At 49.0% G+C, this 23,409-nt stretch overlaps 1 pseudogene; it reads left to right on the plus strand.

The window, feature by feature from the left end:
• The first annotated feature begins 5,213 nt into the window (after nt 1-5,213).
• Nucleotides 5,214-23,049, plus strand: LOC124664004 (annotated as a pseudogene).
• Nucleotides 23,050-23,409: the final 360 nt, after the last annotated feature.

The raw sequence follows: 23,409 nt of genomic DNA on the forward strand, positions 1-23,409 counted from the left end.
CAAAGATATTAAGTTTGCAGACTGATTACTCCAAACTGTAAATTAACTGACTAAGTAAATCCCAATCAAACCACATTGGCTAAGCAAATCATACATGCCACAAAAGGCTCTAGTAACATGAAGGACCATCAATCCATCGCCTAGGTTGTTAACCGCCCGTGTCCATCGTTGTCAACCTCCCTAGTTCCCATCCCGATCCTTATCATTTTCACCTTTGATGTGTACCAGTGAAACAAGTAGAAAGTCTTCGCCATGACAAATAACTTGTGTCTATGGTACACATGTCAAATAGTAATTATTATCACCTAATAAGAAACGGGACTATATTTTCCGAATGATATTTGGATATCCACAATGTGAGCAACCTTGATAGTCCAAAGTTAACATCTAGCAAATCATATTTTTAAAATAGATCATATATGAGATCATGCTTCTTTTACATGCAAGCTACATGATGAAGTCCCTATATAGCAGGTCATATATAATATATAAGCCATGTGACAATAAAATTGACGATGCACAATAGGAATGAGAGTGACTAAAAACAACAATGATAACTGGTCTAGGTACACACAAAAAAGTGCAAATACTACAGATCTGCAATTTCCAACATGCATCCACCATGCGTCCATGCATCTGTACATTTGTAACAGGGAACATCCATTATGAAGCATATATATTTATATAAAGCTACAGGTACACTTACCCATACAGCTAGATCCGACAAAATGGCAGTAGATACACACGGATGTGTATTGCATCATCATCCAGGTTCGCCTGATTAGTGCAGCCTCCAGACACTACAGGAGGTTCAGCCCCGGCTGTAGGTTTGTGGAGGCCCGGTGGCGGATGGAGCAGGCTTGAGAGCTCAATAGTGGGTGCAAACTTGGGCCAAGGGAGGAAGACCTGCAATGGAGTGCAGGAACGCGTAACAAGTTCGGCGTCGACAGAGTGGAGTCAAAACAGCTGGCGGGTCGATTTCTGGCCATCGCCAGCACACACAGACCCTATCGAGACACTGATTTCTGTTCTATGTGCATGGAGAATGGATACCGTTCCCTAATCCAAAACAAAATCCTAAAGAAAATACACGGTGAGCACGTTCGCCACAAACCCCTTCCAAATCAGCAACAAAAGACCCGTAACTGCACCCACGTGAACAACGGCCTACAGTCCTCTCAATCTCAACCAACTCAGAACGCGCCAGAAGTCACAAGATGACTCAAAGTCAAAGGAAAGAAACTACGGCAACCAAAACCAACTGCAAACCTGCTTCATCTCTGCCCACAATAACAGACACATTGGCAGCCTCGCGCACGGAAAATCCCTGCAAGCAATAATCCGCCCCGAAATCAACACCATCGTACCAACAAAAATTATGGTAAACAATATTCTAGCAGCTAAATCTGGGCTATATATAAGTGGTTGGGATTGAATAATCATGGCCTCAATTTTGTTTCAACGAGTACCATTTCGGACTGGGTATCACCGTGACATAACGGGAACAACTTGCTTTACAAACACTATCTTCAAAATGTGACAGTTCGTGATAGGAATAGATTTTGCAAATAAATATTATTGTGATTAAATGAATAATTTAAGGCGCATGTGAAACTAAGGTAAAGAAAGTACAATATATATATATATATATATATGTTATTTTTCTAATGATAGCACAGCCCGTAAATTTGCCAGCAGGTTACGAATAACCAAATTTCAATTAATTCGGTGTGAATTTTCCATCATGTTCTCAAATGTAGTTATCATTTACTGTCAGTTCTTCCTTTATTAAATGTGAAAATCTCGGGTCAAAGCCATTGGGGTTATTGTGCCTCTTCAAAATTGCAATTAGGTTACAGTGCTAAACATGCTGGTTAGACGCAGTGGGCTGACAAACATAGAAAATGAGTGAAAAAATTAATTTAAATACCTACATGCCACAGCAGTCCCTCTACTGGTTAACTGCAACTTATAAGCTATAGAGTTGTCAACACGATACATTCATCACACATTGGCAATCTCCTTCATTTATATTTGTAGAAATGTAAGAACCTTTATCCTTGTGAAACTACGTAGTTTGTATCTTCAGAACAAAGTCGATATTGAAGCCTGCAACCTGCTTCGGAGCATTTCATCAAACAACTACGGTGTGAAGAAGGTGTGTGGGGAGGGGGGGGGGGGGGGGGGGTGATCATCGCCTCATGACAGAGATCCCATTATAAGGAGAGATAATGTGATTGGAAGAGATTAACCTGCAGCTTCAGTGAGGACACAACGAAACTGGTGCTCCTGAGTCCTGTCGACGGTGGGGGGCGCGATTTGGGGATGCAACGTGCCGCCCGCAGTTCCTGGTCGGGGACGCGCCGCTGGAAGCTCGGAGCCAGATCTTGGCGTAGGGACGTTGGCGGAGATGGCAAGGCGGAGCAGCGTAGGGCTGGGCAGGCGGAGCAGAGTAGGGCTGGGCAGGCGGAGCAGCGTAGGGCTGGGTAGGCGGCGCGCCGCCGGCGGGTTGGCAGAAGGGGCACCGCGGCCTGACCCTTGCAGCCCGTGGAAGAAAAGAATGGTTCGGCTGTTGGGGAGAGAGACGCGGAGATGGGTTCATGCGTGAGGAAAATAACACGCTCGAATCGACCTGGCGTAATACGGGACACGTACACACATGAACCGACGATCCTTGTAGGCCCGATGATAGCGACGCTCCAGTTCACCCCAGACGCTGGAACCCTGGGAGCTTAGAGCTCTTCTAGGAATCTAGGATGCTGGAGATTAGCCGGGGGATCCCTCGCCTTTGTTCCTGGCGAGCGCAACATGTGTCCTCGTGGCTGTTGGAAAAGCTTGGATATTGGACAACGTGGGTGGGGCCCTTCCACATTCTTATCCTTACATCCTCGCACCTCTAGAGAATAGGTTTTCGCTACCGGTTCGGAAGAACCTTTAGTCCCGATTTTCTATCCGGGACTGCCAAAAACGGGATTAAAGCCTAAATTTATAGTTTCGGTTAGCTTATTAAACCGGAACTAAAGGTCATCCACGTGGCGGCGATGGAATGCTCGGGCTGGCGGACCTTTAGTCCCGGTTGGTAACACCAACCGGAACTAAAGTTCACGCCAGGGTTTAGGGTTCTAGCCCTATATTTTGCTTTTCTCCGTTTCCATTTATATATATTCCACGTCAAATACATATATATATATATATATATATATATATATATATATATATATATATATATATGTACACGTTTATGCACATATAATATAATGCCTCTTACGATAGAATTTGTTATAGTTTCTATCTAATTACATGGAGATCACTAGATTACATGGAGGCATTAGCGGAAATGGTATTCTCCGCCTTTATGTATGACCCTTTATGTATGACCTCGTTAAGTAAAAATCCCGCCAACTCCTCTTGAATTGCTTGCACGCATTCCTCTGGTAGAAGCTGGCCCCATAGAAAATCGGCCTTCAAAAGAAGAAGATCAATATATGTGTATATATTAATGTACGAGTAGTATGAATGAAACTCAACACAATTGATGGTAATAAAATAAATGAGTGAATATTGTCAACATGCCTGACCTTTCGCGAAAGGTGCCTGAGGCGTTGGGCTTCCTCTCTCCTCAACTGCTCCTGCCACCACGGCGGTGGAGGCCCCCACTTCTCCTCACCCTGTTCATGGTACCTGTAATCGTCCTCCTGGTAGCGGTAGCCGCCATCCTGCCGGCTCCCGCCCTCCTCCGGGTAGCGATAGCTTCCCTCATGGCTATCGTTGACGTCGACCTGGAAGCAGAAGACATCCGGCGGCCTCCACCGTCCTGGCGTCCTCCACCGTCCTGACGTCCTCCACCGTCCTGGCGTCCTCCGCCCCCAGCTTGCCGACCACTGCCGCCATCGAAGCGACCGCCACCACCGTCGAAACAACCACCATCACCACGGCCCGTACCCTCCTGCCTCCGCCCACTCGCATATCTCGCAAAGTTGCGCTTGCGCCCACCTTCTCCGCTCCGATCCATGACCACCGCCGCAAAAGAGCGAATCGGCGGCCGGGGATCAGGGGCACGTCGGAGCAGACAGTGTGGTGGAGCAAGGGGATCGAGCAGCCACTTTCTCACCTCACTACTCCTGGCTAGCTAGGAACCCTAACTCCGGTCGGGTGTAAGGATGGCAATTTTACCCATGGGTACGGGTACCCGCGGGTACCGTACCCGCATGGGCAGGGTATGGGTACACTTTTATGCCCATTGGTAGTACCCATACCCTGCCCGTTAAGTCATGGGCAGGGCACGGGCGTAGCCTCATACCCGCGGGTGTACCCATACCCTGCCCGTTTATTGTTAAATTGTTACGTGACACGTCTATTTCTGTTGACTTATGAGTTAGAATATGAGAATGTGATTTTTATATTATGTTAATTGTTATGTACTCAACTACCTATAATTGAGTTGAGATGATTAATTATTTTAATCGAAATTGTTATCGTAAATGTAAAATTGTGATTGACTTCTGTACAATTTAACCTACCCACCGGGTACCCAATGGGTACGGGTACCCGCCGGGTATGGGTATGGTAAAGTTTTGTACCCATGGGTACGGGTATGGGTAGAAGTTTGTACCCATTAACTATATGGGTATGAGTATGGTATTACTCTACCCTGCCCATACCCTGCCCATTGCCATCCTTAGTCGGGTGCAACCCACTGGCATCCAAAGCCACCTAAAACGTGATCTGGTCCGTTCCACCAGGCCACTGGGCCCATCTGCAGTTGGGCTCGAGCCCATAGACCCTTGCTGCGTCGAGGGGGTCCTCCTGTTGGGATGCTTGTCCCCTTCCAGGCCCGTTGAGAAGGAGCAAACCAATGGCCCATCCAACCCATCTAGCTCAAGCGGCCCGCTCCGCTTTGGCGAGCACGAGCGAGTGGCTCGCTCCCTCCACCCGCTCGAAACCCTATCCTCCTGTGTCTGGTTGGCCGGCGGCGCAGACCGTGGAGCATAGACCTCCCAAGTCGTCTCCTCCCCGGGCACCGGTGGAATCGAGGGCACTGACGCACCTTCCCTCGGCACGGAGTTCTCCCATCGGTCGGCCGCTATCACTCTCCGAAGCCGAGCTTCCCCCGATGCAATCCCCTTCTTCTTCCGAATCGCCTCACAAGCCGCCGCCTTCCTCGTCGGAGACCAGCGCCTAGAATCGCCCACGGCACATCCCCTCCCCCAGAGATGGCACCGAGCGTAGGCCTCCTTTTCCCCGGTTAGCACCGGCCGCTGGACGACACGGCTTGGCCGCCGGAGTTCGATTCAAATTTTCAGGGATGATTTCATCTTACTTTCCAGTTGTAGTCCTTTTATTCTCAAAGTTATGTTCCAATTGGCTCAGTTCCAGTTTAGCATCCACTCTGGTCCTTCTTTGTGTTATCCATCCTTATATGTGTGTTTTTTTCCTTTAATCATGTAGATGGTCAACCTCCAGCGATCGAGAGAAAATCAAGCCCTGCTTGTAACCAACAGAAACATTCAAAAAAAGGTGCTAAATTGGAATCCGTTAAAGATAACCATGTCAAGCCAGACGCAGAGCAAGTCTCTAATGGAGATGACCTGCCTAATGGTGAAGAGCGTGGTGTGTCAATGTATGCTGCGGTTCATGGATCACAGATGCCTGAAGAAACCAATTGGGCTGCAAAAACCAATTCCTTACCTAATTTTCAAGGATGGCCCTGAAAATGTTGGAATTTTTTTGAACCTGGAGGGAGTGGAGTACATCATGTGGAATACATATGATGTGCATTTTTATGCTTCTTTTGCTCTCCTTGATTTGTTCCTCAAAATAGAGCTGAGCATTCAATGTGATTTCGCTGATGCTGTTTTGTATGAAGATCGGCAGAGAGTCAAATTTTTGGTTGATGGTACCTCAAGAATCCGGAAAGTCAAAGGCGTTGTTCCTCATGACCTAGGAACACACGATCCATGGCATGAAATGAATGCCTACAACATACATGATACAAGCAAATGGAAAGATCTAAATCCCAAGTTTGTACTCCAGGTATACAGAGACTTTGCTGCCATAGGTGATATGGCATTTGGTAGAGATGTCTGGCCTGCAGTCTGTGCAGCGATGGACTACATGGATCAGTTCGATCGAGATGGTGATGGTATGATTGATAATGATGGATTTCCTGATCAAACCTATGATGCTTGGACTGTTCACGGAATTAGTGCTTACTGTGGTTGCCTCTGGCTTGCTGCACTTCAAGCTGCAGCTACAATGGCTCATCGCCTTTCGCCCATACGCTGAAGAGTACAAGCTGAAGTTCATGAAAGCTAAAGCAGTCTATGCGGCAAAGTTATGGAATGGGTCTTATTTCAACTATGACAGTGGTACAAGCAGCAACAGCCGTTCCATTCAGGCTGATCAGCTTGCAGGACAGTGGTACGCCGCATCGTCAGGTTTGCCTCCAATTTTCGATGAGTACAAGATAAGAAGTGCTCTCCATAGGCAGGTGAGAGAACCAACGTTTTGCTCCGCGTCGCTCCCCGCGGGCGACCGGGGCGAACCCTAGCCTCACCTCGCGCCTCGCCCTCCCTCCTCCTCTCCTCCCCGCCGCCGCAGGCGAGCGCCGCCGGGCAAAGCCCGCGTGGTGCCGGCGGCGGCGGGATCTTCCTCACCCGCGCGCGCGGGGCTCTGCGCGGGGCAGATGCAGCTGGCGGCGGTGCGCTTCGGGGCATCCGGGATTCGGTCCGGCGACGACGGCAAGGCATGGCGGCGGCGGCTCATGGCGAAGGAGGTGGCGGCGCAGCGCGAACTACGGCAGGCGGCGCAGCGCGGCGACGGAGGGGGCAGCCTGGCGACGCGGCGCAGGACGGGGTAGCTGGGCCCCGATCTAGGCCTGGTGGTCACTGACCATGGCCAGGCGGGCCTGGGCAGGGCCACCGCCGGCGGGGCACCCTCCGGGCTGCACTGCGGCCGGATCTAGGTCTGGGCCAGGCGGGTCCAGATCTGGCGGCCCGGGCAGCTCTGCGTTCGTCCCCGATCTTGCTCGGGCGAGTCGTCGCATGTTCTTGCCGGCGTTCAAAGGCGAGTTCTTGGATGCCGACAAAGTGACGGGCTTGATCGGCGGCGTGGTGGCGTCGGTTACGGTGCAACTATGTCCCCGGGCGTTGTGGCGGGGGTGCTCCTTTGCAGCGGTGTGCGGCCTCGGTCGGGGCCGTCGTGCGAGGAGTGAGGTCGCGGTGACGCCGCTCTTGGCATCTGCCTAACACATGGTGGTCTGCCGGTGGCGGCATGGGTAGGCTTGGCACAGAGCTGCAGTTGGATGGCATCGGCGACGTGGGCATAGAAGCGGTAGCACGTCTAATGGGGCCTGTTCCGGGCCTGGCAGGCGGTCGGGCCTGATCTAGGCCTAATTGGTAGTGCTACCACGTCCGGACGGTGGGCACCTTGTGTGCCGGAGGGCGGATCCCCTCCCCTAACTAGCGCTGGCCCTGATGACTGTTAGCTATGGTGATGGCCTACCCTGTCCATCCGTCGGCGTTGCCGCGTGGTGGCTAGGTCATGGGCTCGAGCTCGTGGGATGCCGGGGCGGCGGCCCCGGAAGGCGGACTGCACGGTTGGCTCTACGGCGGGCAACGTTGCGGTGGTGGTGGTCCCACTCTTCGGTCATGCGGATGGCGTGGAGCGGACGATGGGTGTTCCTGGTGTTGACGGCGCTTCGGCTTTGGCAGCTCCCAGATCTTGTTTCGGAAACCTACCTCGGTGGCTACGGGAGGCTAAGTTCTCCGGGCGTGGTGTGAGGATGCTTCCGGGCGAAAGCTCAGCGCCTCGGCGCCAGCGATGGCGATGCCTGCGGGTGTCGCAACCCTCTTGGGGGCGTCGTTGTGGGCATCCTCCCTGCGGGACGGCTCCGGGTGAAAACCTAGACCTTGCGGTCTCGACGGCGGCGGCGTAATGCGTCGTTACCCTCTTTGGGGCGTTGTTGTGGAGCTCCGTTGCAACTCGGGCCGGTCTCAATGTCGCCGCAAGTTTTGGTTTTCGTGTTCTTTTTTGTTTATTCTTGATCTGCTTTGTAAGAGGTTCTCCTCACCACCTTGTATCGATTCGGCCGTTGCGGCTTTATTTATAAAGCGGGGCGAAAGCCTATTTTGAAGAGAAGTGCTCTCCGGAAAATATTTGAGTTCAATGTTATGAAGGTAAAAGGAGGACGGATGGGAGCCGTAAATGGTATGACTCCCAAGGGAAAGGTGGATGAGACATGCATGCAGTCTCGGAAAATCTGGACGGGTGTTACATACGGTGTTGCAGCAAACACGTTGCTCCATGGAATGGAGCATCAAGGTTTTATCACTAAGGAAGGAATATTTCTAGCCGGGTGGACAGAAGCACCGGTGGAAAAAAGGGCTTCGGTCGCGGTTCGTAACTGCCATTGGTCGCGGTTGCGCAACCGCGACCAAGCAAGCGCGACTAAAGCCCACCCCCCTTTGGTCGCGGTTCTTTACGAACCGCGACTAAAGGCGCCTCCACGTGGCCGCCAGCAGTCCTTCGGGGCGGAGGACCTTTAGTCGCGGTTCTCCTCGCCAACCGCGACTAAAGACCGCCGCAGGTTTAGGGTTTTAGCCCCCCCTAAACCTGGTTTCTTTTTAGTTTGTATTGTTTTATTTTCTTTTCTGTTTTATTTTAATTTTGAAGGAGTTTCACATATTCTACTATATACTACATATACATGCATATGAACGTACAATTTCAAACAAATTTGAAATTAGAACCAAAAAGAATTCAAGAGGAATTGACAATATATATTCAATATCGATGACCACCATATACAATTTTGAACTAGTTTTCATACATATGATTTACTGCATATGAAGTTCTACGTCCTCTACATAGTGTTCTCCTCTAGGATCGATGACTTGCTTCGCGATCCATCCAGCTAGTTCCTCTTGAAGTGGTCGGAAGCGAGCTTCTAGACTAAGCGTCTTCCGAAGGTTATTCCTGCTAATGTTGTTCGGACACGAAATCCGCTCAGAGGTGTATCTCCGGATCATCTCACAAACATAGTATCCACATAGATTGGTCCCCTTTGGCTGAATATCTTGGGTCGCAGACACTACCCTTTTCCACTTGTAGCTCTTTTTTGAATTCACCGACCTTTGTGTTTACGAACCGTGTCCAAACCCTACGAGGCAAAGAAAATTAAATGAACAAGAGAGTTATTAGTTACTTGATATTAGGAAATGAACAAAATAGGCCGATCGATATAGAGCGCAAGTGAATGAAAATATATATATAATTACTTCTGCATCATTTTTCTCAAGTCGGCCCAAAGCTTTGCATTCATATTCGGAGAGTCGTGGATGAGAACCGTGGAGTCGTGAAATTGAATTACTAGCGGAATCCGGTGGAACCTGCGGACACGATACATGCACGAGTCATGCATAATTAACTCATCGATTAGCCACATACCTTGCATGGAGTAAACAAAAGAGAATGTGCTCAAGACGAAACACTCACCCAAAATGGTAAGGAAATAGAATATCACTTTTGAGTTCCTGCCTTGAAAAAAACATCCACAGGTCGGCCTCCATGTCGGCGGGAAAATGTTGTAACACATATGAATTAACGATTTGTGGGTCAATGAACCCAACATCATGGATGTTCCTTATTATGCATTCCCGCTTCTTCATTCTGCATACACAACAAGATAGTTAGGACAATATATATATATATATATAGTGCAGGCAATGAACGAGATGGGGTAGAAATAAATCACTTACAGAACGTAGCAACTGATGATAGATTTGTCGAGCTCGCGCAGATTGAAAAGCTGGAACAATTCACTCCGATGAATTTGTACATAGTAATGTTTGAAGTGATGCTCAGCTCTAACTTCCGCATAAATATAGTCTTTGGCGTTTTTTAATTTTATGTAAGCCTTGTACCAATTTAGCAGACCTGTCATTTGTGGAGGTAGATCCTTTTTCCTGCGCAGGCTCGACGAGAGGCCCATTCGACACATATGTAATTACTACGTCCTTCATTCTTGGCGCCTCATCAAGGCCTAACACTGCACGAAGAGTGATACCTAAGTTGGCCGCTTGTTCTGTGGCACTCGCTACAGTCAATCCATGTGCTGCCGCAGCTGCTATGATTTGGGGGTCATCCGGATCGGCGGCTTTCACTATGAGAGGGGCGATGGATTGTTTACTCTGTTCCCCGAGCTGGGCAACTTGTTTCCCCTCTTTTTTACTTTGTAATTTTTTCTCGGCCTCCTCCAAGGCTTTCTTCTCCTGCTTCTCCGCCAACTCTTGCTTCTCCTTGAAGATGAATGCTTGCCTACGAAGTTCATGTGAATAGTAGTCGAGCGGATTCTTCGCGGCTTGGGACGGTTCGGTCAAAAATGACTTAGCCCACTTCTTTTGCTTGTCGAATATACTGGCTTGGGCTCGGGCTCTCTTTTCTTCTTGCAGTCCGCCTGCCATTTCTCATGCTGAGCAGCCACGGCCTTTGCATTTTCCTCGACACTAAGTTCCCAAGGTCTCGGGGTGAGAGGCTTCAGTGATGGCTCCGGTATCTTTGTGGTCCTAGGTACATAAGGATCCGGGTTAATAACCCAGGACCGCTTCGCTTCTTTGCCGGGGCGACCGCTTCTTCGCCGGAGGTGGATCGGGGGGCGGCGTCCGCTTACCCGCCGGAGGTGAATTGGGGGGCGGCGTCGGGCTGACGTGGAAGGGGGTGTAGGTGAACCACCACCACCGCCGCCGCCGCCACCACCACCGGAGGGGGTGGACTTGTTCGCCTTGGCGCCTCGTCCGGAAACTTGATAAACTTCTTTTTCCGAGAGAATAAACCGGCGCTTGACACCTCCAAGTCTTGTCTCCCCTTCGGGTGTAGCAATGTCAATCTCCGGGTCCTCAAACCCCGGGACTATTTCCTCCACCGTGACACGAGCATAGCCATCTGCAATGGGTTTGTTGTGGTGGAGTGCTCCGGGCTCACATGACAAAGCACCGCCGATGGCTACCTTCGTGGACATGTTCCCGATAGGATAATGCGAGATGACATTCTTTCATCTCCTTTACATCGTCCACGGGGTAGCGAGGAGGCTCCGGTGCGGTAATTTGGATCTCCGGTGCATCGGTAGCCGGCTGGACCTCCGTGGAAGCCACGCCGCTTCTCCGCTGCCGGCTTCCGAGATCCGCTGGATGATCTTCATGCGTCCCGGCTGCCGATCTCTCCCGTACTAGTATAGACAGGGTTTTCTTCATCTCATCGACTTCCGATGCCAACCGCGCCACAACATCGGCATCCCGATCCGACTTTCTCTTACGGCTTCGTAACCGTACGGGTCATCGTCCCGGGAGAACCCTTCTTTCCACGTAATGTTCCCGGGCATGCCTCGTACACGTCCTCCGTGTTCGGGATTCCCGAGGGCTCTTGTCGGCGCGTCGTTCTCTCTGTTGAACTTGATCTTCCCCTCTTGAGCATCCCTCATTGCGTCAATAAGGGCTTGGGTGGGTTTAAACATTTTGTTCCCGTAAACACACGCCCTCGTCTCCGGGTCTAGCGTTCCCCCATGCCCGTACCACCAGCTTTTGGCCCTTCGGTCCCATCCCTCCGTACCCGGACGGATTCCTCGCCTCCTCCGCTCGTTCTCCATCTTCTCCCACTTAGGCTCCCAAAAGCGATACCCTCCTGGCCCCATAACATGATTGTACTCCTTCTTAGCCGCATTTTCCTTATTTTTTTTCGATATTTCAATGAAATGCTCCGATTTCTTCTGCTTCACAAATTCTGGCCAATCATGTTCAAGTCTCTCATACTCGTCCTTTGAATTCCGGAGTCTTGTTCTGGTTGACATAGTCACGGGCTAGATTCTGCTTGAATTTCCGGAATGTATCGGCCATCTTACCAAGAGCGAAGTGTTTGAGTAGCCTCCTCCTCTCCTTGTTTTCCTGAATCTTGTTACCCGCCTCATCGAATTTGTGGTATTCCGGAGGTAGGATGAAATGCTCCATAAGCTTTTGAAAGCAATCCTTTTTAGTTCTCTTGTCAACAAAAGTGAAACCAAGACGTGCCTTCTTTGGCTCATTCCACTCCCGGAGGGTGATCGAGATGTTGTCTCTAACAACGGCTCCGCATTGGCTGATAAACTTGGTGGCGTACTTCGGGGGCTCCGGCGGCCTGCCGGTTGCACTGTCGACAACCTCGATGGTATATGTTTCTCCTGGTTTCAGCGTCTTGGTTGCGCCACGCTTTGACGACGACGTACTCGATTTTTTCGACGATCCGGCCGAGGGCTAAAATAAGAAAGAGAGGCGCGCGTGTTAGTATACACACATATTTATTCAAATCAGTAAGTTTGTATCACCAGAGGAAAAATGTATATATATATACCTCGGCGCCGGAGCTAGTTGCTACTTGCAATTGAAGATCGTCGTTGATCGACGTTTCTTCCCCATCATCTTGCTGACGGCCTTCATCTTGACCGTCAAGATTCAGATAAGAAGAAATATCCTCTTCATCTTGTTCGCTCGGCACATAAGGAATATCGCCTTTTATGATGCCAAATAGCTGTTCTTCAATTTCTTGATCATAGTTCGCCATAATCGGGTCAGCTCTATCGTCCGCCATATGTCAGTCCTGAAAACATGTAGTAAAAACTAATTATTTAAGTGCGGTGTCGAAAGGGCGGTGGCAAAAGGAGAGAGGGCGGTGGCGGTGGCAAAAGGGCGGTGGCGGTGCCGAGGACAACACATAGAGGCCTCCCTCGCCGTATACGGAGGGGGCGGCGAGGCAGGGCGAAAGGGCGGTGGCGGTGGCGGTGTGCCGATCCTCTCTCTCGTAAAAAAAGAAAAAAAACCCGCGCGTATACGGAGGGGGAGGCGAGGGCCTCGCCGCCCCTCCGTATACACGCGGGGTCGATAGCGGTGGCGGTGGCTACTTAAAATTATCAAGTTTTATGTCCACTTAAAATTTTATTAAGTCAAAATTATCAAGTTTTATGTTTTTTTGTTAACTACATATATATAGTTACTAATTAATTCATTAATTATAAGTGGACAAAACAAAATTATCAAGTTTTATTTTTTAAGTTTTTTTTGTTAAGTATATATAGTTCAAATTAAAAAAAACAAACAAAATTTAATTCTTTTTTTTAGACAAACTCTTTTTTTATTGTTAAGTATATATCAAGTTTTTTTTAAGTTTGTTAAGTATATATAGTTTTTTTATTTGTTGTATTAAAATTAACAAGAAAAAAAAAATACGGCCGGGGGCCGGGCGGGCGCGCGCGCTCGGCCACGCGGCGGCCGGCCGCCTCCCGGCCCTCTCTCTCGGGCGGTGTGGGCGGCGGGTGCAGGCCGGCGCGCGGCGGCACGAGGGCGACGGCGACGCGGTGTGGCGGGCGCGTGTGCGGGCCGGCGCGCAGCCGGCAGCGGCGGTGTGGCCGGCGCGCGCGGCGGCCGGCCGGGCAGGCGCGTGTGCGGAGAGCGCGCGCGCAAGAGCGCGCGGTAGATGGGGCGGCGGCGACGACGTACGGGCGTCGGTGGGCAGCGGCGACGACGGGCGGCGCGAGGAGGGGCGGCGCGACGAGGGCGACGGCGACGACGGCGAGGCGGCAGAGAGTCGACGAAGACGAAGCGCAGATCGAGAAGACGTGAACCGCCTCGCGGCGTGCGCGAGCTTATATAGGGAAGCACCTTTGGTCGCGGTTGGGGAGCCCAACCGCGACTAAAGGGGTACCTTTAGTCGCGGTTGGTGACCCCAACCGCGACCAAAGGGTATTTTCGGCGGGTTTTTCGTTTCCCGCGGAAAATACCCTTTAGTCGCGGTTGGTGACCCCAACCGCGACCAAAGGTATTTTTCAAATTAGTTTTCATTTAAAATCTGAGAAATACATATAATATATCAATAAATTCAGAAAAATAAAACTAATTCATTTAAAAATCTTAAAAATACAAATAATATATCAATAAATTCAGAAAAATAAAACTAATTCATTTAAAAATCTTAAAAATACAAATAATATATCAATAAATTCAGAAAAATAAAACTAATTCATTTAAAAATCTTAAAAATACAAATAATATATCAAAAAATTCAGAAAAATAAAACTAATTCATTTAAAAATCTTAAAAATACAAATAATATATCAATAAATTCGGAAAAATAAAATCTTCCCACCCGTTCTTCCCGGCCGCCTCTGTCTTTCGGCGCCGGCCCCCTCTTCCCGCCTCGTCTTTCCGCCGGCCCCCTCTTCCGGCCTCTGTCTTTCCGGCGCCGGCCCCTCTTCCCGCCTCTCGTCTTTCCGGCGTCGGCCCCCTCTTCCGGCCCTCTCGTCTTTCCCGCCTCTTTCTTCCCGCCAATTTCTTCCCGCCGGCTCTTTCTTCCCGCCTCTTTCTTCCCGCCACTTTCTTCCCGCCTCCCGTCTTCCCGCTCCCATTTTTCCCGCCATTTCTCACTACATATATGTTGCCCGGCTTGGCCGGCATTATCACATCTCTCCAATCTCTCATCACTCTCTCATGGCTTCCACCGCACCCACTCTAACCTACCAGCGAGTGGAGGAGCTTTGCGCCTCGAACTACCCTTGCCCACCGGGCTACCGCGTCCCCGCCGGCCGGAGCCTAAGCGCCGGCGGCGTGCCGGTCCCTCCCCTCCCTCGTAGTGCCGCGCGCCGGGCAGCCATCACGAACCACTACTACCTCGACCTCACGCCGGAGCAGCGGATGAATCCCCGCCGGCATCCCGATAACCAGCATACTTGGGACGCCTTCTTCATCAATCGGCGTGAGAGGGCGCTCGCCGGGTATGAGGAGGACGGTCCGCCTCCCGGGAACTTCCACGAGGCCGGCCGTCGGCTATGGTGGTACGGCCGGACTCGCAGAGCGTCATGGACTACATCACGGCCGGCGATATCCCCCGCCTGCGCTACCCTCGGTTCGAGCCACGAGCGCCGCCCGACGACGGCCGACGACGGCAGCGACGACGACGGCGGTAACTTAGAAGGCGACGACTACCGGTACAACGGCGGCGACTATGAAGACTACGAGTATGCATATTATACGCCTAGGCAGGAGTATGACTAAATCACTCCAAATTTCATGTATCATCGGTGCTATCTCTCGAATCAATCGAATCATTCGAAAATGGACACCAAACACATCACGGGCAATATAATTCACATGATCCATTCAACAAAGTTTGGTACAATAAATTATTACACATCATTTCTTCCCTTGTGTCCCCGCTTGCTTACGATTGGGCCGTATCCATGGAGCATCCTCATCATTTAACTTAATGCTTGGATCGGTGTTCACTTTGAAGGGCGGAATTTCACCAAACATATTATAATCTTCCGACATGTCCGTCTTGTCCTCCACTCCCACGATGTTTCTTTTCCCCGAAAGAACAATGTGGCGCTTTGGATCATCGCATGATGTACTCGATCGTTTTCTTATCTTTCCGTTTCCTCGGTTTGCTACTCATGTCCTTGACATAGAAAACCCGAGCGACATCTTTCGCTAGGACGAATGGTTCGTCAAGGTAACCAAGATTGTTGAAATCCACCATTGTCATTCCGTATTGCTGGTCCACCTTTACCCCACCTCCTGTTAGCTTGAACCATTTGCACCGGAACAAAGGGACCTTGAAGGAGGGTCCATAGTCAAGTTCCCATATCTCCTCTATGTAACCATAATATGTGACCTTTTGCCCATTCTCGGTTGCTGCATCAAAGCGGACACCACTCGTTTTGGTTGGTGCTCTTTTTATCTTGGGCGATCGTGTAAAATGTATTCCCATTTATCTCGTACCCTTGGAAAGTCGTTATAGTCGAAGATGGTGTCTTGGCCAACATGTACAGACTGATCTACAACCTCATTGTCACTCATTAAATGTTTTCTCAACCAACTGCCGAAAGTCTCCATGTGGGCCTTCCTAATCCGGGATTCAGGCTTCCCGGGTTGTCCGAGCGTAAAATATTCTTGTGTTTCTCAAAGTACGGAGCCACCAAGCTGGAATTGGTCGGAACCGTGTGGTGTGCTTCGATCGGAGAATGGCCGTCCATACATATCGTTGATTTCCTTCCGATCGTGCCTTTTCCACTTAGTCTCCCCTCGTGCCGCGATCGAGGAAGACCAATCGGCTTAAGGTCGGGAACAAAGTCAACACAAAACTCAATTACCTCCTCATTTCCATAGCCCTTGGCGATGCTTCCTTCGGCCTAGCACGGTTACGAACATATTTCTTTAATACTCCCATGAACCTCTCGAAGGGGAACATATTGTGTAGAAATACAGGACCGAGAATGGAAATCTCTTCGACTAGGTGAACCAGGAGGTGCGTCATAATATCGAAGAAGGATGGCGGGAACACCAACTCGAAACCGACAAGACATTGGACCACATCGTTCCGTAACCGTGGTAGAACTTCGGATTGATTACCTTCCGAGAGATTGCATTGAGGAATGCACATAGCTTCACAATGGCTACTCGAACATTTTCCGGCAGGAGCCCCTCAAAGCAATCGGAAGCAATTGCGTCATAATCACGTGGCGGTCGTGAGACTTCAGGTTTTGGAACTTTTTCTCCGCCATGTTTATTATTCCCTTTATATTGGACGAGAATCCAGACGGGACCTTAATACTGCTCGGGCATTCAAAAAAGATGACCTTCTCTTCTTTGGTCGGAGCGTAGGCGGCACGACCTTGAAACCATTCCGGATGCTTGGTCATCGGGGTCTTTCAAGCGTTGCTCGGTCTCGCCGTGCTTCCTTTGTATCATTTGTCTTCCCATACACGCCCAAGAAGCTTAGCAGGTTCACGCAAATATTCTTCGTAACGTGCATCACGTCGATTGCAGAGCGGACTTCTAGGACTTTCCAATATTCTAGCTCCCAGAATATAGATTTCTTCTTCCACATGGCTACGTGCCCGTCAGCTCCCTTCGGAACTGATTGTCCGCCAGGACCCTTTCCAAAGATGACTTTCAAATCCTTTACCATATCAAATACCTCAGCACCAGTGCGTTCCGCAGGCTTCGGCCGGTGATCTGCCTTGCCGTTGTAATGCTTGCCGCGCTTTCTTACGTTATGATTTTTGGGAAGAAATCGACGATGCCCCATGTACACGTTCTTCTTACAATTTGGCAAATGTACACTTTCGGTCTCATGTAAGCAGTGCGTGCATGCATTGTATCCCTTATTTGACTCGTCCCGAAAGGTTACTAAGAGCAGGCCAATCGTTGATGGTTACGAAAAGCAACGCTCGTAGGTCAAATTCCTCTTCTTTGTGCTCATCCCACACACGGACACCGGGTCTGCCCCACAACCGTAAAAGTTCATCAACTAATGGCCTTAGGTACACATCGATGTCGTTGCCGGGTTGCTTCGGACCTTGGATGAGCACCGGCATCATAATGAACTTCCGCTTCATGCACAACCAAGGAGGAAGGTTGTAGATGCATAGAGTCACGGGCCAGGTGCTATGGCTGGAGCTCGCTCGCCGAAAGGATTCATGCCATCCGTACTTAGACCAAATCTTATGTTCCTTGCGTCGACTGCAAAATCTTTAAACTCTCTGTCGATCTTTCTCCATTGCGTTCCATCTGCGGGGTGTCTCAACTCCCCGTCCGACTTACGGTCCTCTTTGTGCCATCTCAACAACTTGGCATGCTCTTTATTCCTGAACAGACGTTTCAACCGTGGTATTATAGGAGCATACCACATCACCTTGGCGGGAACCTTCTTCCCGGGTTTCGGCCCTCGACATCGTCACCGGGGTCATCGCCTCGATCTTATAACGCAATGCGGTGCATACCGGGCATTCATTCAAATTCTCGTATTCACCGCGGTAGAGGATGCAGTCGTTGATGCATGCATGTATCTTCGTAACCTCTAAACCTAGAGGGCGAGACAACCTTCTTTGCTTCATACGTATCGGAGGGCAACTCGTTATTCTTTGGAAACATATTCTTCAACATTTTCAGCAAGTTTTCAAATCCCGAGTCGGCTACACCTTCCTGTGCCTTCCATCTCAAGCAAATCCAGTAGTGCAGCCCAGCTTTTTCAGACCATTATCGCATCCTGGGTACAACGACTTTTTGTGATCCTCTAACATGCGATCCAAATTCTCCCTCTCCTTTTCGGTTCGCAGCGACTCCGTGCATCGGCAATGGTCCGACCAAGATCATCGGCGGGCTCATCACGTGCCTCTTCTTGATCACCTTCCCCTTCACCTTCCCCACCTTCAGCATCATCCATGAAAGTATCACCGAAATGATCAAGATAGCTCTCATCGATGTCATCCCCTTCTTCATCTTCTTCCATTATAACCCCTCTTTCTCCATGCTTGGTCCAACAATTATAGCTTGGCATGAAACCATGCCGAATCAGGTGCACGTGAACTTCCCTTGAGGAAGAGTAACCCTTCCGATTCTTACGGTTAACACATGGACAGATAACAAAACCCCCCGCTTGTTCGCATTAGCCACTACGAGGAAATCTTGCAAACCCGTAGTGAATTCGCCGGAGAGTCGGCTAGCGTACATCCATTGCCGATTCATCTGCATTATTATAATACAAAATATATAATTAACCATCGCATGCATTTGTTAAACTAATTAAATAGAAATTAAACAATGAACTACACACATATGCATATTTTATCAATGACACATATATATGAAAGGTTCAAGTGTGTTGTTGCTAACCGCGATCGAGGAGGAAAAAATAAATGAGGAAGCTCGATCAAGTGTGGCTCCGACACTTCATATCATGTTTGTTTCATGCTCTTGGGACATTTCATCAAACACCTTGTGTGCATAAGAAGAGCCAAAAGCAAACCTACACCCCCTTGTGAAGTTTGTGAAGAGAAGTGGGCACCAAATGGCTAAGTGTCGTGGGCTGGCTGGTATATGTAGGGGAGGGGCTTTAGTCGCGGTTGGCCCGGCCAACCGCGACCGAAGGCCTTTGGGCCAGGCCCGAGGACATTTAGTCGCGGTTGGCCCGGCCAACCGCGACTAAAGCCCCTCACGTCCACCAGCCGGCCACCGAGCGCGCTGGGCCCAGGCCTTTGGTCGCGGTTGGGCAACCGAGCCGCGACTAAATCCGCCTTTGGTCGCGGTTTTTGCATTTCCGCGACTAATGGGGCTGGACGGAAGGCCTTTTTTCTACCAGTGAAGATGGATACGGGTAAACTCTGCCTTTCACACTCTTTCACTACAGGAATGACGACGTACGCCGAGGGCCGTGGCGGGGCCGTCGGCGTATGGCCCGGCACGGCCAGCCAGCGAGTTTCACCCTCGGCGTATCGTTGCCGTCGGCGTAGCGAAGTCTACGCCGAGGGCAGCCCTCGGCATATGTTTGGCCCTAGGCGTAGACATGGCTACGCCGACAGCCACCCTCGGCGTAGACTATTTGTCAAATTTATCTAATTTTGTAAAATCATAACTAATTCATATGATGTCAGAAAAATGCGTATAAGGTATCAAAATGTTCAGAAAAACATCCTCTATCCGTTTATGTCAAAATCATGCATATTTGAATCATGTATATCATGTTAATATAGTAACAATTCAAACACTTTCTTATATGTCATCGGGTTCCCGTTTTGGCCGGATGGCGATTTAAACGAAGTCGGAAAATCCCGCGGAGCCGCATGGCGTCATTTTATGTGTCCTAGTAACCACTCCAAAAGACGGAATTGGGATACGGCAGTTATTTTGGAACACCCTTCACAAACAGGGCTATCAAGTCCGGAGTTCTATGACTTTTAGGGGAAATAAGTAGGAAACGGTCCGTGACACCGCATAGTTTGTCGGAACGAGGCCATATTTTGCACGTGCGTGGTCCCTAGGATGGGAAGCAATGCCCCGGAAGCGGATTTCCAATCCGACCCATGGCCGATGGTTTTTTCATTTTCGGGGTGCCAAAACGGTTTTTTTTGTGAAGCAGCTACATGTGGCGTATTTTTGTATTGCGCGAGACCTCCGCGTAGTAGTAGGACACCGCCTCCGCACCACATATCACATGCCATATGTGCGTGCTAGCTATCTGGGAATCCCTGCAGCTTCCTGCTGTGTCCCACTGAATCCGTTGGAAAGTGACCGGAATTGAACTAGGGGTACACTTTCCGTCGCTCAATAAATTCCGGAAAAAATGTTTTTAGGTCTACAACACATCACTTTATGTGCTAAATTTTTTCCGTTTAGCGTGATGGTGCACCAGCGCGCCCGGTACGGCCATACCGCATCTCCGTGGGGCCCGTTTTGGCCGGATGGCAATTTAAACTAATTTAGAAAATCCCTTGGAGCCACATGGCGTCATTTTATGTGTCCTAGTAACCACTCCAAAAATTGTAATTAGGATACAATAATTATTTTGGAAAACCGTTCACAAACAGAGCTATCACGTCCGGAGTTCTATGGCTTTTGGGCAAATGAGTAGGAAACGGCCTGTGACACCGCATAGTTTGTCGGACCGAGGCCATATTTGGCACATGTGTGGTACCTGGGATGGGAAGCAAAGCCCCGGGAGCGGATTTCCAATCCGACCCATGGGCGATGGTTTTTTCATTTTTGGGGTGCCAAAACGTTTTTTTTCTTCTGTGAAACAGCTACATGAGGCGTATTTTTGTATTGCACGAGACCTCCGCGTACTAGTAGGACACCACCTCCGCACCACATATCACATGCCATATGTGCGTGCTAGCTATCTGGGAATCCCTGCGGCTTCCTGCTGTGTCCCGCCGAATCCGCTGGAAAGTGATCGGATTTGAACTAGGGGTACACTTTCTGTCGCTCAATAAATTCTGGGAAAAATGTTTTTAGGTATACAACACATCACTTTATGTGCTAAATTTTTTCCGTTTAGTGCGATGGTGTACGGGTGCACCAGCGCGCCCGGTACGGCCATACCGCATCTCCGTGGGGGCCCATTTTGGCCGGATGGCAATTTAAACTAAGTTAGAAAATCCCTTGGAGACGCATGGCGTCATTTTATGTGTCCTAGTAACCACTCCAAAAATTGGAATTAGGATACGGCAATTATTTTGAAAAACCCTTCACAAACAGAGCTATCACGTCCGGAGTTCTATGGCTTTTAGGGCAAATGAGTAGGAAACGGCCTGTGACACCGCATAGTTTGTCGGAACGAGGCCATATTTGGCACATGCGTGGTCCCTGGGAAGGAAGGCATGTCCCCGGGAGCGGATTTCTAATCCGACCCATGGGCGATGGTTTTTTCATTGTCGGGGTGCCAAAACGAGTTTTTTTTGTGAAGCAGCTACATGAGGCGTATTTTAGTATTGCACGAGACCTCCGCGTAGTGGTAGGACACCGCCTCCGCACCACATATCACATGCCATATGTGCGTGCTAGCTATCTTGAAGTCCCTGCGGCTTCCTGCGGTGTCCCGCCGAATCCGCTGGAAACTGACCGGATTTGAACTAGGGGTGCACTTTCCGTCGCTCAATAAATTCCGCGAAAAATGTTTTTGGTCTATAACACATCACTTTATGTGCTAATTTTTTTCCTTTTAGCATGTTGGCGAACGGTGCACCAGCGCGTCTGGTACGGCCATTTCGCATCTCCCGAGGGGGCCGTTTTGGCCGGATGGCAAGCTGGACGTCATATTTGGATTACTCTAATTTTTAGGTTCAAATGATGATATGGATGTTATATTTAGATTCCTCTCATTTTTCTGATCGATTTAGACATATTATTTGTGGAATTTCGATTTTTCGATTTAAAGATATTAATTATTCGATATTAAATAGAAAAAAACCAAAAAATAAAATCATTCTATTGTTATTTGAATTCAATATTATTATTCATTGTTAGTTGTATATTCATTGTTGTTTACTTAAGTAATTTTTTGGAATTAAAAAATAAAGAGTTGTGACATCACGATCCAAGGGTTAATAGGGTTGATATGCTATTATTATCAGTAAGGTGTCAATTTTTTAAGGAAAGCTCATCCGAATGGAACCAAGAAGTTAAGCGTGCTAAAGTTGGAGTAGTGTGAGGATGGGTGACCGGCTGAGAACTTTAACCATGATTGTAATTTGACCTAGGATTAAGTGTACTTAGAGTTAGAGTTAAAAGTGTATGGGTGAAAGATAAAAAAGAAAAAAAATGGTGTAAAAAAATTTAAAATTTTAAAAATTTTAAAACTCTATGCCGACGGCATAATTTTTTTTCGATTTTTTTTTTAATTTTTTTTGAAAAATGAAAATTCAAATTTTTAGAATTTGTATGCCGACGGTTTTGCCGTCGGCGTAGCGTGCTACGCCGAGGGCCAGGCTACGCCGACGGCAATATTGTCTATGCCGAGGGACCTAAACGCTGACGCCATACGCCGAGGGCTGCCGTCGGCGTAGCCTACACCAAGGGCCAGGCGTGGCTACGCCGAGGGCAGCTGGCCGTCCGCGTATGCGCCCATTCCTGTAGTGTTTAGCAATCTATCCTGCGGGGATGCAATCATCTTGATGTAGCTTATGAAAGCCATTTTTAGTACTTCATCCGTCCATAAAAAGACGTATTAGATTTGTTTAAAGTTTGAATATATGTAGACACTGTTAGAGATACATCCAAATTTAGATAAATCCATCCTCTTATGTACGGATGGTACTATATATAGATCTATACCATCCAAACGATTCTTGACTGCTTCCTTTGTGCCGCCATAACTAATGTAGTGCTAATGGCTCTTACTCCTATGTATCCAGCAAATTTGCAACATCATTGTACCTATCAAACCATATGATGTCTTGAACAAAGATTATTTGCTATAGTTGACATGAGTTTCATGTGGCACTGCAGGTATTGGTTCCAAACACCAGAAGGATGGACGATTGCAGGTCGCTGATATACATGCGGCCTCTTGCTATCTGGGCAATGCAGTGCGCATTGTCACCACCAAAGGCGATCCTCGAGGCACCCAAGGTAAATATGATGGACAGAATACATGCATCCGCTAAGCAGCCCAGGCAGCCAATGAGATAAACGTTCGAAAGATCGCGCCTGATAATAGATGTATCCCCATCTCCACTTCCAGTGTGAATGCTAACCACGAGAAGACGATAACATGCAACGACCGATGAGTAATTCAGGTTCTTTTCTTGGCTTTTACTTGGGCCCCTCCTAGATCCAGTGGGGTTCAGGGTTTTTCCTTTAACCAGAGGGAACACCTATGCGACAGCGGAACTGGTAGCTCCAAAGAGCTATTGTTGTATAATCGTACACTGTTAAATCACAATCGTTGAGAAGTTTGTACACAGCCGATATTTCTTGTATACTATTTCTTTTGTTGTACACCCAAAGATGAATAAACTGCCCGCAGCATACCTTTTCCTCCCGTGGTCTCTCCTCTCAGCCGCCGCCCTAACCCTAGCCGCCTCCAGTTCATCCTCCTCCATAGATTGGTTCC

This window comes from Lolium rigidum, chromosome 6 (assembly GCF_022539505.1).
Source record: "Lolium rigidum isolate FL_2022 chromosome 6, APGP_CSIRO_Lrig_0.1, whole genome shotgun sequence".
In the NCBI taxonomy this organism is placed as follows: Eukaryota; Viridiplantae; Streptophyta; class Magnoliopsida; order Poales; family Poaceae; genus Lolium; species Lolium rigidum.